General features: G+C 33.8%; 1 protein-coding gene across 1 annotated transcript in view; it reads right to left on the reverse strand.

The window, feature by feature from the left end:
* The window catches only part of KCNC2 (potassium voltage-gated channel subfamily C member 2), a 214378-nt gene that overhangs the window by 101757 nt on the left and 93412 nt on the right, over positions 1 to 19209 (reverse strand).

The following is a 19209-nucleotide window of genomic DNA, read 5'->3' on the forward strand; positions in this document are numbered from 1 at the left end:
GGGGAAATTTTATATCTTTAGAGGCTTATTTGAAGAAAATTGAGAAAGAGAAGATTAACGAATTGGGCCTGTAACTTAAAAAGCTAGAAAAAGACCAAATTAAAAACCCCCAACCAAAAATCAAACTTGAAATACAAAAATTAAAAGGAGAAATCAATAATATTGAAAGTAAAAAAACTATTGAATTAATAAATAAAACCAAGAGTTGGTTTTATGAAAAAGCCAATAAAATAGATAAACCTTTTATAAATCTGATCAGAAAAAAGAAAGAGGAAAATCAAATTGTTAGTCTTAAAAATGAAAAGGAGGATCTTTCCACGAATGAAGAGGAAATTAGAGAAATAATGAGTTACTTTGCCCAACTTTATGCCAATAAATTTGATAACTTAAGTGAAATGGATGACTTCCTCCAAAAATATAGGTTTCCTAGATTAACAGAGGAGGAGATAAATTGTTTAAATAGTCCCATTTCAGAAAAAGAAATAGAACAAGCTATTAATCAACTCCCCAGGAAAAAATCCCCAGGACCAGATGGATTTACATGTGAATTCTCCCAAACATTTAAAAAACAATTAGCCTCAATGTTATATAAACTATTTGAAAAAATAGGGGATGAAGGAGTCCTACCAAACTCCTTTTATGACACAGACATGGTACTGATACCTAAACCAGGTATATCGAAAACTGAGAAAGAAAATTATAGACCAATTTCCTTAATGAATATTGATGCTAAAATCTTAAATAAGATATTAGCAAAAAGACTTCAGAAAATCATCCCTAGGATAATACACTATGATCATGTAGGATTTATACCAGGAATGCAGGGATGGTTTAATATTAGGAAAACTATTAGTATAATTGACCATATTAATTATCAAATTAATAAAAACCATATGATCATCTCAATAGATGCAGAAAAAGCATTTGACAAAATCCAACATCCATTCCTACTAAAAACGCTTTAGAGTATAGGAATAAATGGACTATTCCTTAAAATAATCAGGAGCATATATTTAAGACCGTCAGTCAGCATAATATGCAATAGAAATAAACTGCAACCTTTCCCAGTAAGATCAGGAGTGAAACAAGGTTGCCCACAATCACCATTACTATTCAATATAGTACTAGAAAAGCTAGCCTCAGCAATAAGAGCCGAGAAAGAGATTCAAGGAATTAGAGTAGGAAATAAGGAAATCAAACTATCACTCTTTGCAGATGACATGATGGTGTACTTAGAGAACCCCAAAGACTCTGCTAAAAAGCTATCAGAAATAATTCAGAATTTTAGCAAAGTTGCAGGATACAAAATAAATCCACATAAATCCTCAGCATTTTTATATATCACCAACAAAATGCAACAGCAAGAGATACAAAGAGAAATTCCATTCAAAATAATGGTCGATAGTATAAAATATTTGGGAATATATCTACCAAAGGAGAGTCAGGAATTCATATGAGCAAAATTACAAAATGCTTGCCACAAAATAACAAAAATAAAGTCAGATTTAAATAATTGGAAAGACATTCAGTGCTCCTGGATAGGCCAAGCGAATATAAAAAAAGATGACAATACTCTCCAAACTAATCTATTTATTTAGTGCTATACCAATCAGACACCCAAGAAACTATTTTAATGACCTAGAAAAAATAACAAAAAAATTCATATGGAAGAATAAAAGGTTGAGAATTTCAAGGGAACTAATGAAAAAAAAAAGTCAGATGAAATTGGTTTAGGTGTACCTGATCTAAAGCTACATTATATAGCAGCAGTCACCAAAACATTTGGTATTGGCTAAGAAAAAGACCAGTCGATCAGTGGAAGAAAGGACAAAAAAGGGTACATCTATAGCAATCTAATCTTTGACAAACCCAAAAATACCAACATTAGGGATAAAAATGCATTATTTGAAAAAATCTGTTGGGAAAACTGGAAATTAATATGACAGAAATTAGATGTGGATCCACACTTAATACCATATACCAAGATAAGATCAAAATGGGTCCATGATTTAGACATAAAGAATGAGATTATAAATAGATTAGAGGAACAGAGAATAGTCTACCTCTCAGACCTGTGGAGGAGGAAGGAATTTCTGACCAGAGGAGAACTAGAGATCATTATGGATCACAAAATAGAAGATTTTGATTACATCAAACTAAAAAGTTTCTGTAAAAACAAGACTAATGCAAACAAGATTAGAAGTCAAGTAACAAATTGGGAAAATATTTTTACAGTTAAAGGTTCCGATAAAGATCTCATTTCCAAAATATATAGAGAACTGACCCTAATTTATAAGAAATCAAACCATTTTCAAATTGATAAATGCTCAAAGGATATGAACAGACAATTCTCAGATGATGAAATTGAAATTATATCCACTCATATGAAAGAGTGTTCCAAATCACTGCTGATCAGAGAAATGCAAATTAAGACAACTCTGAGATACACACCTGTCAGATTGGCTAAGATGACAGGAACAAATAATAATGAATGCTGGAGGGGATGTGGGAAAACTGGGACACTGATGCATTGTTGGTGGAGTTGTGAAAGAATCCAACCATTCTGGAGAGCAATCTGGAATTATACCCAAAAAGTTATCAAAATGTGCATACCCTTTGACCCAGCCATACTACTACTGGGCTTATATCCCAAAGAAATACTGAGGAGGGAAAAGGGACCTGTATGTGCCAAAATGTTTGTGGCAGCTCTTTTCATAGTGGCTAGAAACTGGAAGATGAATGGATTTCCATCAATTGGAGAATGGTTGGGTAAATTATGGTATATGAAGGTTATGGAATATTATTGCTCTGTAAGAAATGACCAGCAGGACAAATTCAAAAAGGTTTGGAGAGACTTACATGAACTGTTGCTGAGTGAAATGAATAGAACCAGAAGATCACTATACACTTCAATGCTGTATGAAGATGCATTCAGATGGCAGTGGATATCTCCAACATAGAGAAGAGCTAATCCAATTCCAATTGATCAATGATGGACAGAATCTGCTACACCCAGAGAAGGAACACTGGGAAGTGAATGTAAATTGTTAGCACTACTGTCTATCTACCCAGGTTACTTATACCTTCGGAATCTAATACTTAATGTGCAACAATAAAATGGTATTTACACACATATATTGTAACTAGGTTATATTGTAACACATGTAAAATGTATGGGATTGCCTGTCATTGGGGGGGAGGGAGTAGAGAGAGATAGGGGATAATTTGGAAAAATGAATACAAGGGATAATGTTATTTTAAAAAATTACTCATGCATATATACTGTCAAAAATTTTATAATTATAAAATTTAAAAAAATTCATGATAGACTTTAAACCTCAGTCTAATTATTACTTTTGTGGAGACTAAACACTAAGTTCAACTCAGTACCTAATAACTGAAAATCATGGACTCAACAAAGTGGAAAGAACTACAGTAATTATCCAGCTCAAGCTATCACTGAACTCACTCAACAACATTCTCAGCAATTGACCATCCAGACTCTTCATGAAAACCTCCAGGAAAAGGGAATGAATAATCTTGCAAGGCTTCCTATTCCATTTTGGGAGGACTCCAACTTTCAGCAATCAACAAGTTACAATAAAATTCATTAAACACATTGTGTGTCAGACAATATTTTAAGTAATGATGATACAAAGAAATAACACAATAACCCTTTCCTTCAGGTAGTTCAGATTGTATTGAGTGAAACAACAAATGCAAATGTAGCCAAATATAGCATATAAACTGTGTATATAAGTATATATATATATGTACATATGTTTGTATGTATACTGGACTTTGACTAGAAGTAAAAATGGCAAAAATAATAATAAGAAAATACTAATACACACATAGTGAATATCTTCCAGGAGATCTTATAATAATCTTGAGACTTGATGTAATAAACACAGTGTCATAAATATACAATTACATCTAGAAGATCTCCCTATCCTCATGGAATTTCCCTTCAAACTGAACTCTGTGCTGGATCTTCCCCACCACAATGATAAATAGTTTACATTTCATTTGATATTTATTGTCAAATAGACACTGAACAGGGTTGCTTTAGTTGTTGAAATATTGAAAGAAATAAGTTCTCACATTGTTTCAAGGGTCACAAAGCCTTAAGTAGTATTTTGTTCCACTGAGACAAAAAACTATTCTATAATCAAAAAACAATAAACTTCATGGAATATTATATTCTCTACATCTTTCACTTAGTTGTTGTTTCAAAAGATTCAACAATTCAAAAAACTTGCTTACTCTTCCCAATATCTTCATAAAAGTTGCCTTCACTTAGTATATAGATTATATTTATGTTTTGTATAGAAGGGAAAGTAGAAATAAAGATCACCAGTAATTGATGTTCTCTCAGTTATCATATTAGGGAAGGCCAAAATTTGTTTCCATGCCTTTGATATATTCCCCTTCTTTCAAATACTTTGAAGTTCAGTCATCAATGCCCTTCATAATTTGGCCTACACATCTTTAAAGAAAATAATAAGTCATCTATCTAAGCTCCTTCTTGCTCTCAGAATACTTTATTTCATGACAAGGCCTCGGAATTAGAGCTTGACTGAAAAAACCCACAAATAATTACCAACAGAACATTTCCTCAAAATATGCCAGAAAAGGTCTGTTTTTGCTCTTGGGTGGGGACTGCAGGCAAGCAGGGAGAAAGAACAAGCAGGCAGCTCATACTGAGCAGACCTGACGGGGTTGGGGTGTGATCTCAGCCATTTTTGTGGAGAGAACTTTACCAAATGAGCAAAAAATTAAAGGGCGCTCTAACAATAGAGAGCTTCTAGATGGATACAGAATAGACTTTAAACCCTGAGGAGACAGACTGTCTCCAGATAAATGCCCAAAGGGGGATATTTGTTCTAGAAACTAGAGGTGGAAAGGAAACTGTACCAGAAAAAGGGTAAAGTGGGGGTACTACATCTCACAAAGAAACAGAGGAAACCTATTATAGCTGAGAGAAAGAAGGGAGGGGGTGAACATAGTGTGTATCTTACTCTCATCAGAATTGGCTTAAAGAGAAAAAATATTAGACATATTCGATTTACGGAGAAACTTCTCCCATCTCATTGAAAAGTGGGAGGAGAAAAGTGAAAAGGAAATGAGTAAACTAAGCAGAAAGGAATACAGAAATTGTGAGGAAAAGGGGTAAGAAAGGGGGAGGAATTCTAAGGTCCGGTGAGGGATCCTAAAAAAGGACAGCTGTGAGAAGCAAGTGGTGCTCACAAGTTTAATACTGGGGAGGCGGGGTAAGGGGGAAGGAAAAGAGAAAGGCATAAGCAGCTGGCAAGAAACACAGAATTAGTAATTTTAACTATTATTGAACTATTAACTATGAATGGGATAAACTCACCCATAAAGAAGTGGATAGCAGACTGGATTAAAAGCCAGAACTCTACAATATGTTGCTTACAGGAAACACATTTGAAGCAGGGTGAAGCATACAAAGTAAAGGTAAAAGCCTGGAGTACAATCTACTATGCTTTAGGTGAAGTAAAAAAAAAAAAAAAAAAAAAAAAAAAAACCAGGGGTAGGCATCCTTCACTCAGATTAAGCAAAAGCAAAAATTGATCTAATTAAAAGAGATAAGGAAGGGCACTATGCTAAAGGGTGGCATAGATAATGAAGCAATATCAATATTAAACATATATGCACCAAGTGGTGTAGTATATTGTAAACACATTAGAAAAGCAAATAAGAAATATTGTATTAAATCTAAAGGATAAGGGATGAATACATAGAAGATATAGTGGCTATTTTTATTAGAGAGAAAGAGGATCACAGAAGACTAAAATCAGTAATTTTTGTACATAAAATTAAATTTCTTTTGCATAAATTTAATAACGTTAAGATTAGAAGAAAAATGGTTAACTGGGGAAAAACCCTCTGAAGGCAGTTTCTTTTAATACAGGTCTACTTTTCAAGACTTATAAAATACTGATTCGAATTTATTAAGAAAAAACATGTTCCCTTCATTGACAAATGGTTAAAGTATATGAACAGATAACTTTGAAGAGAAGAAACTCAAACTATCTATAGCTATATAGGGAAAAAAAGTTTCAAATAACCAATAATTAGAGAAATATAAACTGAAGCTGAAACTACCATACTGGCAAAACTGATATTCCCTCTCCCCCAAAAAGAAAAATAAATAACATACGTAGAAGAGGCTTAGGAAAAAACAAACAAACCATGGATCATGATTAAATGAAGCTGTGAAGAAAGATACTCTCTCCATAAGTAGAACTCTGAATGGGCTTACCATTTCTGGAAAGCAATTTGGAATTATATATATATATACATATATGTATATATATATATATATGTATATATATATATATATAAAATTTACTAAATAATCCTTGGACCCAGCTTTGCCATTGCTAGACCTATACCCAAAATAGATTAAAGAAAGAATATTCTAGAAATAGAGGAATAGTAGAAGGAAAAAACCTGGAAACAAAAGTAATATCTGGGAATTGAAAAATGGTTACACATATTGTGGTATATAAATGTAATTGAATACTATGACACCTACTAGCTATGTGATCCTAGATAAGTCACTTAATATCTGTATGTTTTAGTTTCCTCATTTCTATAAGAAATGTAGTAAAAGCTTTCAGAGTGATGTGGAAATATTTTTATGAACTGATTCAGAGTGAAATAGGCAGAATGAGAATAAGTTATACCATAATGTTAATATTACAAAAATAAAAATATTTTAGAATTTATACACACACACATACATATATATAAAACTTTTGTTTGACTAAGTAACTCTGATCAACTCTTGTTCCACAAGAATGCTCACCTCAAGACCAAGAGATGATAGATCAATATGCAGAATAAGAAATGTATTTTGGTATGTGATCAATTCAGGAATAATTTTTTTTTCATAACTGTGTTTGTATGGTACAGAGGTTCTCTAAATTTTTCCTTCTTAATTTATTTTAAATAGGTTGGAGAAAAACTGAATGCTGCTGGTAGACTCATTAAGTCTATTAACTTAATTAAGTGTGCCAGTTATTTTAAAAAGCAAAACAAGAAAAGTCACTGAATTGTTTATATCCTTTGATCACTTCTAAGTATATAATTCAAGGAGGTAAATATTATAAATAAAAGTCCCATATATATCAAAATATATGTAGCAGTACTTTTTGTGGTAGGAGAAAACAAACAAACAAAAAAAAAAACCAGAAACATCTATTTTGGTTCCCATTGATTGTGGAATAACTAAAACAAGTTTGTCATAAAAATAAAATGAGGAATCTAAAGAAAGATGGAAAGGTCAATGAAAAAAGCAGAAGAAAGAAAATTCACATATTGACTGCAATATTTTTCTTTGAAAATATTTTCAACAATATTTTTTCTATTCAATTCAATAATATTTTCTTTTGGAAAAAATAAACTAAATTATGAGTATTTGTAATGGCCAATTTTGTTCTATAATGATAGAAAATTATAGATGTAGAATGTTGCATATACTCTAAGACAGTCACTGGATTGAATGGTTTCACTTATTATTTACTGGGGAGAATATCTTACATTAAATAGCAGAGATAATAGTAAATGTTTTCTAATGTAAAATACTTAGATGATGCAGTTAGACTGGATGTACCCTATGATCTGATCCCTTTCAACTATAAATCCTATAATACTAAACTGCTTCCTGGATATATAGCAACCTACTGGGTTTTCTGACGTTAACAAATTGAGTTTAAAATTGTTTCTATCTTTGCAAACATATAATCCAATGACAAAGGAAAACATAGCAGGTGCAGCTTCGAATGGAAAGTGGGAAGTAAGTTGAATCTGAGTTTCAGTAATTTATGTCTTTTTCCCTTTCCTCCAGACCCCGAGGAAGGCCCAGATTAGCTCAATTTAAAGTCAGACCCATATGTAGCTCTCTTTGTCCCCACCCAGCAAAGGCCTCATGCACAGCTGGAGCTTAACAACTGCCTTTCTATGATACTGCTAATACTGATGATTATGGCAATTGGCTCTCTAAAAACCAATTAAAAATATTCTCTATCAGGAATGAACAATGCTGATTGATTACAACTCAGGACCCAGGTGTTCTAATAAAAAGAATCCACAAAAAAGTAGTATTTATTTATATACTTTTTTGATAGTTTGCTCTTTCACTGTATTTTCATGAGTCTCCAGTGGAAATAATGAATTTATTCAATAAATTTGCTTATCTGTTCTTATCAAATTCATCAGACTAGGAAAATGTATTAAATATTCTTATAAAATGGGATCGAGATGGGAAATGCTGACACAGATTAACAGAAACATAAAATAGCAGCAATTTAATTGATATTGTGCTCCAAAGTGCTCTTTGCATATGTATCTGAACACTGAAAAGTAACATTTTTATGTGATTTATTAAGATTTCCACATGAAAAAAAAGCTTCCACATCAATGTGACCTTCAAAGTAGAAATGCATGTAAATGGGAGCAGTAGAGTAGAGAAATTTAACAATGTCTATTCATTCTCCTTTTACTGTTCATAGTTCTCATAGGTCTGTTTTCATATTGACAGATAGCCTCCAGTCCTCAGCCTAAAAAGCACAAAGTATACCTGATTGAAGGCATCTATACATCTATACTGAGACAGGTATGTTCCAACAACAACAATGCTAGATTTCTTTGAATCAGGACCAAATAAAAATTTGGAGCTCTCATTAATGCACAACATGAAGTATATTTACTTATAGTGTTCAGAATCAAATAGATCAAGACAACATGCTAGATTCAGAAGAATCAAATTTTAAGGAGAGGAGAAAACAAGTTGATCAGGACATAGCCAGAATCATATGGATTGTAATCACGTGAAATGCTTCTGCCATGGGACAGCATATATTTTGCACAAAGTGAGCAGGAAACATCTGAACCTTGAAAGTTGCATTTTTGTTTTAACTGAGAAAAAAAAAATCTACCCACTCAAATATAGCAAGTTGTTTGTCTTACATTGTCTGCTGATGTGCCACTTCTGAACAGTCTAGAGCTGAGCTGGCCCTCATTTTATTTTATGTACTGGCCCTCTCTAGCACATCAAAATCCACAAGAGCCCATTGATAGAATGGAAGAACATGGCCAACTAGACTCTTTTAACAAGTTGTTTGTCCCATCCTCCCACTGATTCAACTTTGAAAAAGTCTGGATATTCAGTAGACATTCTAAACTTGATATGTCCAAAATGCAATTCATTTTTCCTCCCTAAATACCCCCCCTTCCTATCTTCCCTATCCTATCCTCCTAATCCCTCAGACACATAACATAGGACTCATACTGAACTCCTTTTATTTCCAGCCACTTATATCCAATCTGTTGCCAAGGTTGTTAATTTCACTTTTGCAATATTTCTTGAATACGTACCTTTCATTCATCTGACACTATCACCATCCTAGTGCAGGTTTTTCTCAACTTATACCTGCTAATGAGGTTGTCTGCATTATTTTTATTTCCAACTCCAATTCATTCTCCATTTAGCTACTAACATAAATTTCCTAAAATCCAGGTCCAATCATGTTACATACTAAATAAACTCCAGTAGCTCCCAGTTACTTCTAGGATAAAATACACATTCATAATTCATAATTTCATAATGGCATAATGGCATTTATAATTCTTTGATACCTAGCACACTCCTATCTTTCCAGTCTTCTTATTCCTTACTCTCCAATATAAACTCTTTTATTCAATGACACTAGAGCATCCTGGCTGTTTCATATGAAAGGTAATCCCATCTCTCAGTTCCAAACATTTTCTTTAGTTGTCCCCTATGTCTGGAAATCACTCTCTTCTCTCCTCTGGCAACTCACCTTGTTGTCTTCCTTTAAGTACCAACTAAAATCCCTTCCTTTATTGGAAACTTACCTCAATCCCACTTAATTCTAGTACATTTATTCTGCTAATTATTTCCTATTTATGTTGTATATAGATTGCTTTATGTATATGTGTGCATATAAATACATACACAAATATACACTGCATTTATTTTCACCCATTATATTGTAAATTCCTTGGGGGCCAAAACTTTTTTTGCCTTTTTTGGTATCCCCAGTGATTAGCACAGTGCCTGAGTCACAGTAGGCACTTAATAAATGTTGACTGATAAATTGATGTCAGAAATGAGTTTTAATAATTACTTTCTTCTTACATGAAAGAAGAATGAAATTCAACTGAATTATATTGAATTGAATTGAACTGAACTGATGATTTGCAGGGACAGAAGCTAATCAATCTTCACATCTTCAGAATTAATGCCATTTAATCCCTAAACATAGTTTAGCCTATGTTGATCCCAGGCAGAGAGACATAAGGAACTCTACTTCAGAGGCATGAGATGCAAAATATACAAAACTCAGTATTAAAATTACAGCATTTGGAATCCTTCTTCTCCAAGCACTGAGTTCCTAACTTGTCCATTGACTAACTTCTAGCCTGATATCTTAATTTCGCACTGGAAATGGATTTTCTACTACTGAATACACAAGTTTAAGGAGACTAATACTTGCTACCAGACTTTACCCATTCAATTTCCTATCTACTTGATTCTGCCAGTTGCCTATCAAGCTCACCTCCATTAGTTTCCAAATCACCTCTGTTCATATTACTGTTATTATTATTATCATTATTATTATTATATTTAATTTTAGACTTAGCTTAGAAGATAGGTTTATGATAGTTTCATTCTACTTATCCTTACTTCCAAGAGTTTGATGTACTGATTTTGAAATTACCATATGACTCATATTCCTGCATTATTGTATTTAGCTTTGCTCCCAGGTGCAAATACATGATTTTTTTTCTCTACCCAATGCTTTTGGTCTTCCTTGGATTGCTTAACCTCTTTGCTAACCAAATCTATGATGTATGTTAGCATAGATAATGATTATAATAAAAATAAAATCAACAACTAAAAATTATAAAGTACTTACTATATGCCAGGCACTGTGTTAAACAGTTTTTAAATTTATATCTCATTTGATCTTCACAACAATCCTGGGAGGTAGATGTTATTATTACCCTATTTTACAAAAGAAGAAACTGAGGCAAACAAAGGGTAAGTGACTTACTCAGGGTCATTCAGCAAGTAAAGGTCAGAGACTGATTTGAATTCTGGTCTCCTTGACTCCAGACCTGGTGTTCCAAATATTATGTCACCTAGCTACCTAGATATGCATTATTTAAGTGATAGCTGTGCTGGCACACTCAGATATATCTCACCTATTCTCTCTCTGTATATATAGATATAGATATAGATATAGATGTAGATGTAGATATGTGTGTGTGTATATATATATATATATGTATGTGTATATAGAAATATATATATATATACATATATGTATATATATATATATATATATATATGAAGAAAGAAAGAGAGAGAGAGAGAGAGAGAGAGAGAGAGAGAGAGAGAGAGAGAGAGAGAGAGAGAGAGAGGAGGACCTGAGTTCAAATCTGGCCTCAGACTTTTAAAACTTCATAGCTGTGTGACCTTGAGCAAATCACTTAATCCCAACTATCAGCAATGCTACTTTCTCATGTCTATGGGATATTAGAATGAGTTGAAATTTTGCAAAAATGAGAAAGCTTTCACAAATAATTTCCATACAGTAAGTGGTTATTTTCACAGTCATAGTATTGATTGGTGGTAACTTCAGTTCCTGGCCATGAGAACTGAGATAATTAGGGCTGGGAGCCCTGACTACTCTGGCATTCCAAAGAGTCATAAAGTTCCAGGTAACACTTGGCTACTTTTTATCTCAGACATCTTGGCTCTTAGCTTGTTCACTCCCAACTTATCAGAATTTATGATCCTTCCTTCTTTATCTCCAACCTATCAGAACTGAATTTATAGTCCTTTTCTGGAGTTCCTGCTCACCAATGCTCTACCACCCCCTTACCTTTGTTTCCTTGATCTTGAGAGCCCTATGAGTCTCTGGAATCCCTCACTCATTGCTGAATTCTTTGAGACAAAGTCCAATTCAGCCAGCTAACTAAGATGGCTTGGCCAGTCTTTACTAATAAAATATTAAAAACTCTTTCTAATCTCTATCTTGCCTCAGTTTCTCCATCGTTACATTTTGCTTCAGTTTCCTTATATATATTGCATATTTCTTTATTGTCTCCACTGAGGAAACATGATTTCTATCCTTCCAAAAGTGTTGTTCCTTGACTATACATCATATACTATCACAGAAGGATATCATAAATGTAAAAATGGCATTTTTTTTAGTGTGGAGTAGCTTGGAAGCAAGGTACAGTTTCCCAAATCTTACTCCAATCCAATTCTTGGTCCAACTCATTATATATCTGCATTACTCATTTATGATATATGTGTTGATGGACTATCTCCAATGGTCATACCTTTAACTTTAAATACTAGTCTAGACAGAAGATCTTTTCATAATATATCTTTTCCTGTTATAGATTGCTAGGTCAGTTTTTAAATGGTTGTGGATTACATTGAGTAGGGCTTATCATATTTTTATCCCATCAGTACAATGTCACTAAGAATAGGGAATATCTCTTCCACTACAATTATGTGAAGGAATACCTCATGGCAATGGTGAACCCTTGGGAGAGCATCAATGTTGCTCTATGGTTTGCCTGATACAAAGAAGCAAAAAGTTGTCAGCTTATTTTCTATATAAGTGCAATTATTGAATTGAATTGAATTGAAACTTGTAAAATTTTCCTATAATCATAGGAGTTACTTTATAAAAAGACAGCTTTTAAAAATGCATTTTGCTCTCCCAGATCATTTTTTAAAATCATCAAGTTATAAATACATTAAGATCTTCTATCATTTATGCCAATCAATACTGTGACTGTGAAGATAACCACCTATTGTACAGAAATTATTTGTGAAAGCTTTCTCATTTTCACAAAATTTTCAACTCAGTCTAATATCCCATAGATATGAGAAAGTAGTATTGCTGATAGACTACTTGATCACCTATTTATTTGTAGTAATAAATCCACAATTTTTATTTAATTGGTAGTCTCCTCTTTTTTTAATAGTATCTTGGAAATTGAACGCTAAAACCTTAAAATTGTGTTACTTCCTACAGAGATTTTTTGTATTTCATCTTCCTATTACAATCTTCTCTGAGTGTAGTAGCTCCTCCAATAACTAAGACAGAGCTAAAGTGTCACAGTTTTGGTGTCAGTGATTACTAACATAGTTGGTTACAGAATTGACAGATCTATTTCATCTCTCATTTGTTTTTTTGTCCTAACTGATCTTGGGCTGATAAGGGTTAATTTAGTTTTACCAAAGTTTTCTACAAATTTATTTTACCCTCCACCAATACTGAATGTTTTTAGAGATCATAAATTTCCACCCTCCTCCTTGATATTTCACAAATGCATTGGGTACTATGTCTCTCTTTGACAAGGAGATAAAATGTTTGCTGACTAATGTGGTTTTTTGTATTCTCTTATTTCTTTGTCATTCAAAGATTTCTTTGCACTAGCAAACTTCTGAAATAAAATGATAATAATCAAAAGAATGTCTTTCCATTTATTTCCCAGTTCTGAGTGCCAATAGCTTATTTGAACTGATCAGGATGGAGCTAAAGTAACATGAAATTCTAACCTGACATTGGTCTGGTATTTACACTAACTGGTTGATTTTACTACACACAAAAAAGCTAGTAAGAAATGACGGCAGGCTAAATTCTTTTGGAACTTAGCCCACCTCAATTGGCTTTACAATTACAATAAACTATGCCCCTTGACTTATGGAAAAAAAAAAACAAAAGAAATGACTCTCACATTGATAACCAGTCATTTCTTTCCTGTCAAGAGAAAGTCAATTGCATTTTAATGGTGCTTACTGTGTCTGCTTTTTTATGATTTTTTTAAGAAAATATGTGTGCCACCTGTCAGATTGGCTAAGATGACAGGAGCAAATAATGATGAATGTTGGAGGGGATGTGGGAAAACTGGGACACTGATACATTGTTGGTGGAGTTGTGAAAGAATCCAGCCATTCTAGAGAGCAATTTGGAACTATGCCCAAAAAGTTATCAAACTGTGCATACCCTTTGATCCAGCATTGCTACTATTGGGCTTATATCCCAAAGAAATACTGAGGAGGGGAAAGGGACCTGTATGTGCCAAAATGTTTGTGGCAGCTCTTTTCATAGTGGCTAGAAAATGGAAGATGAATGGATGTCCATCAATTGGAGAATGGTTGGGTAAATTATGGTATATGAAGGTTATGGAATATTATTGCTCTGTAAGAAATGACCAGCAGGACAAATTCAAAAAGGTTTGGAGAGACTTACATGAACTGTTGCTGAGTGAAATGAATAGAACCAGAAGATCACTATACACTTCAATGCTGTATGAAGATGCATTCTGATGGCAGTGGATATCTCCAACATAGAGAAGATCCAACTCACTTCCAGTTGATCAATGATGGACAGAAATAACTACACCCAAAGAAGGAACACTGGGAAGTGAATGTAAATTGTTAGCACTACTGTCTATCTACCCAGGTTACTTATACCTTCGGAAGCTAATACTTAATGTGCAACAAGAAAATGGTATTTACACACACATATTGTATCTAGGTTATATTGTAATACATGTAAAATGTATGGGATTACCTGTCATGGGGGGAGGGAGTGGAGGGAGGGAGGGGATAATTTGGAAAAATGAATAAAAATAAAAATAAAAGAAAATATGTGTGCTATGTTAATGTAAAGTTGCTGAGTAGTCTAAGATTTTACTCCTCATTGCTAAACCATATTTTTCTACTTATTTTTCACTATTTTCCTTATTGCCCACCTTTGCATTGTGTTGTGTTGATTTAATTTTTAGAATGAGGGTAGGATTCTGGGAAGATGGAAGAGCAGTTTGGCAAATTTCAAGCCCTCTTTATTTTTCTCACACATAAAATAAATTCGCCCCTCAAGGGCAAAATAGACTGATTAAAAACCAAAAAAAAAAAACTTGGAACAAAACAGAGGCCCTCCAGATACAATCCTAAAGGATCTGAAGAAAGACCCTGGGCCAGGATTAACCTGTCTGAAATGCAAATATCTCTGGGCTAACTCCCCAGAAACAACAAGAGGAGAATTCTCAGGCTAGCTGGCTGCAGCTGGAGCCTCAGCAGGAACAAGAAGCTTTTATCTCCCAGACTGTTTTGAGTGGCGGGTTGAATCCAATAAGACAGATTGAACCTCAGCTAATTTGGGCCACCAGACCAGCTGCACTGCTGAGAGGAGGAACCAGCACTTAGTGAGTGCAGAAGCAGCAAGGAGGAAGTACTGCTGGCTTTGGGCACTGGCAGAAGGGTGATGTTCTTGGTTTGGGGTTCCTGGTAAGAGTGGAGAGCTGAAGGGAAGCTTGAGGTATCATACCCCCACTCTATGTCTATATAATACCTTTTATTAAAAAATAAAATAACTGGCAAAGAAAAAAGAACCCCACCATTGAAATATAACATAATAGTAAGACTAGTTAGGGAGCAGAATTTAATGAAAAAGTTAGCAGGAATAGAAAAGACATGCATATGGAGAATGTGTGTGAGTGTGTACTTGTATGTATATATCTACATATGTACACATAAATATATCTTTTCTTGTAGCCTGCTTGTGGAGGGGGAGGATGAAAGGGGGGAAAATAATAAAGTAAAAAATGTGTGCAGCAGAGAACAAAAGAATTACAAGGAAGATGGACATTAATGAATATAATTTCTTCTACTAATAAATATTTTTTTTAATTGGTATTGATAGGGGTTGAGGTCCCTTTAAGATTCCTTTCTGATTTCCCAACCCCATGGCTGACCTTTGATTCACAAATCCTGGTCAAAAAGCACCCTTTTGAATATCTGGGCCCAGCCCCCACCTGATCTGGGCTGGCTTGGGTTTTCCCAGCCCCCACCAGATCTGAGCTTACTGAAAGCCCCCCAGGAGCCTGAGACTTCACCCACTTTCAACATCACCAAGAGCCCCATTATAAAAGGGCAATGCTAGATGCCATGCTTTTGCAGAAGTCCTAATTATGGCATCCTTATGCCAAGGGTTTCTGCCCACCGGACCTAATCCTCTTCTATCTCTACCCCCAACTTTATTTATTAAATAAACTTTACTTCTAAAATCCCTACAATAAACCTTTTTATCAATTTAGGTTTTCGGGCTTGTAAATTAATTTACAGAGGACACTGTGCCTCATGGGACTATCTTACTATCTTTGCGCTGACCAATGGTTATATACCAGCATAAAATTATGCTTGAGCATATTACACACACACACACACACACACACACACACACACACACACACACACACACATACACACACATATTATCAGGTCTGCTTTAAATTCTGTTGCTATGTTTCACTGACTCCATTTGTCCTGCAATCATACTAAACAGGTCAAAACTGGTATTGTAATATTCTTCTCTAAAATGTAGTCTTCTCTTGTTGGGTTTCGTTGCATCCCTGGAGGCAGCCTTAGTTTCAGTTCAGTAATCACCCCAAATGCAGCCAGGTATTGAAGTCCAAAATCTGTATTGTCTCCTTCAAAGTCTTGTCTCCTTTACTTGGGGCTTGGCTAGTTTTTCTGGAGGCCTATCTCTCTCCTTAGTTCCAAGAGCTTCTGCTAACCGTCTGCCTTATCTGTCTCCTTTATCTCCCCGATAGAATCCTGGTTGAGGCTCCTGACTTAGATATGCTCTCTTAAAGGTGTGAATCTTATGGAACTATATTAAGTAGTAAGTACATGTACTGAACTAGAGAACTGTTAAGCACCATGCTAAACTATTGTCTCTATCAATTCCTAACTTAGCACCTTGTTTCAAGTTCTGGCCCATATCAAGGCATGGCCACCTTGTGGTCAGAAACTAGATAGAACTCCAAGAATCTATTGGTCACAGAGAAGCATGAAATGAATGGAGAATTTGGATTATAAGTAAACCAACAAATTATATAAATATAAATATATATATATATATATATATACATATTTACACACATATATGTGCATATATGTGTGTGGATATACATACAACACACACACACACACACACACACTTTTTTTTTTCTATTTCTGTTCACTAAATATCAGAAAACAGGCTTGAGATTTGAAACCCACCGACATCACAGAATTTATTATTGTAAAACAACTAAGGACCAAACATGATACCCAAAAAACTACTATGGAAACACCTGAGAAAATGATATAAGAAACCCTATATTGCATAACTTATATGTACTCATATGTGTATATGCACATATAGCAATGTTTCCTATAGACAAGGTATTGTGGTAAATGCTGAGAGAATACAAAAAACCATAAGACATTCTCTGTCTTCAATACACTTGTTATTTAAATGAATACTTTGAACAAAGAAGAGATTTAATTAATGTGGAAGCTATTATTGAATTAGGGGTAATAATCTCTAAACATCCATGAAAATCTTATTAATAATACAAGTAAGGCATTAAATACAAAGATTACAAGTGAATTTCAAAGGAGGCATCTATTCCAGTAGCAGAAGGGATGGTATTGGAAGTAGACCTTATAGGATGGATAAGATGTGGTTAGACAAAAAGATAGGAGAAATACATTGAGAGTCTAGAGAATAATAGAATATAAGGGAATAAGGAAAATATAAGGCTAGTTCTTGGTACAGTAAAAGGACTAGGTAGATGGAACCAAAGATTTCATATTGAGAAGTTGGAAGAAGTAAACCTGGAAAGGTTGGGAAGCTTACATAATAACATTGTGATTGCTATTATTATTATATAAAATATATTTATATAACACTTTGTGGTTTTAAAGGATTTAAGTTATATTACCTCATAAAATCCCCAAACAATCCTGTGGGAAGGTGAAATTATTTTGCCTCTTTTACATATTAAAAACCAGAGGCACAAAAATCTAACTGATGCTCAGGGGCACATAGCTAATTAGTGTCTGAGGAGAGATACCAATTCACGTCTTTCTGACTTCAAAATCCATCATTCTATCCACTAAGCTGTGCTACCTCCATCAGGAAACCTTTAATAATATGTCTTGGGATGTCAAGCAATGGAACTTTGACATTATGCTATAGATAAGAGTCCATGAATCCACTGTTTATACATTTTAAAATTCAAGCCTGAGTAATAGCATTGTATATAAAAAGTAATATATTGTTTTTTTAGACCTATACTATACACCTTGTCTTCTGACAATGTAATGATATTACCCACTTGATCACCTAGGTTATTAATAAAATGAACTAAAAATAAAAAGGTTGGCTCCATATGATTTCCAAGGCTAGTTTTATAACATTGATAATTTTTCCTAGGATAAGAAATGTTTTTATCCTAAGGAGATTAAAAACATAAAGAAAACCTCACATATGGCCCCCTAAAATTAGAGCATTTTTCTGGTAGCTACATAATCATTCATTGACATATGGCTGAATAAATTGTGACACATTAATATAATAGAATATTACTTCACTGTAAGAAATTATAAATATGAAAATTCAGAAAAAAAAACTGTAAAATTTAAATAAACTGAAGCAAATTGAAATCAGAACAAGGAAAGTAAATTGCACAATGACTACAAACAAGGAACAAAAACATTTTTGCTGAGGTTAGGCATAATACAATATTATCCTATATAATAGAATAAGCATTTATTAAGTACCTTATGTGTGTCAGATATGAAAAAAGAAAAAACACTCCCTGCCTTCAAGGATCTTATGACAACAAAAAAAGAGGAAGCTGAAAAAAGGGGAAGAGTCTATGATGATGGTGAAGTTGAAAATAGTTATAGCTGTTGAGAAATAAAGGATTTACTGAGACATCCCATAATGAGGTTTCTTTAAAGGAAAGTTTTGGGAGAAGTGTTTATTCCATATATTTCTGGTTCTCCCATTCAGAAGGACAAAGGCAATTCAGAATACTGATAAAGGGGGATTCTAAAGATAAAAGAATATTCGTGATGACATACTTCCTGGTGATCAGCTTACTGAGGAGAGTAGGGGTGATAGGAGGGAATTATGATGATGGAATCAAATTAAAAAATGTGGGTACTCTATATAGGAAGTAGCAGGTGTTACTACATATATTTTCAGGTTCAGTTGATGTCTTTGTTGATTTCATTGATATTTTAATTCATTTTTACATTTAATTATTTTCTACAAGGAAAGGCTTTCT

Source organism: Sminthopsis crassicaudata, chromosome 5 (assembly GCF_048593235.1).
Source record: "Sminthopsis crassicaudata isolate SCR6 chromosome 5, ASM4859323v1, whole genome shotgun sequence".
Lineage (NCBI taxonomy): Eukaryota > Metazoa > Chordata > Mammalia > Dasyuromorphia > Dasyuridae > Sminthopsis > Sminthopsis crassicaudata.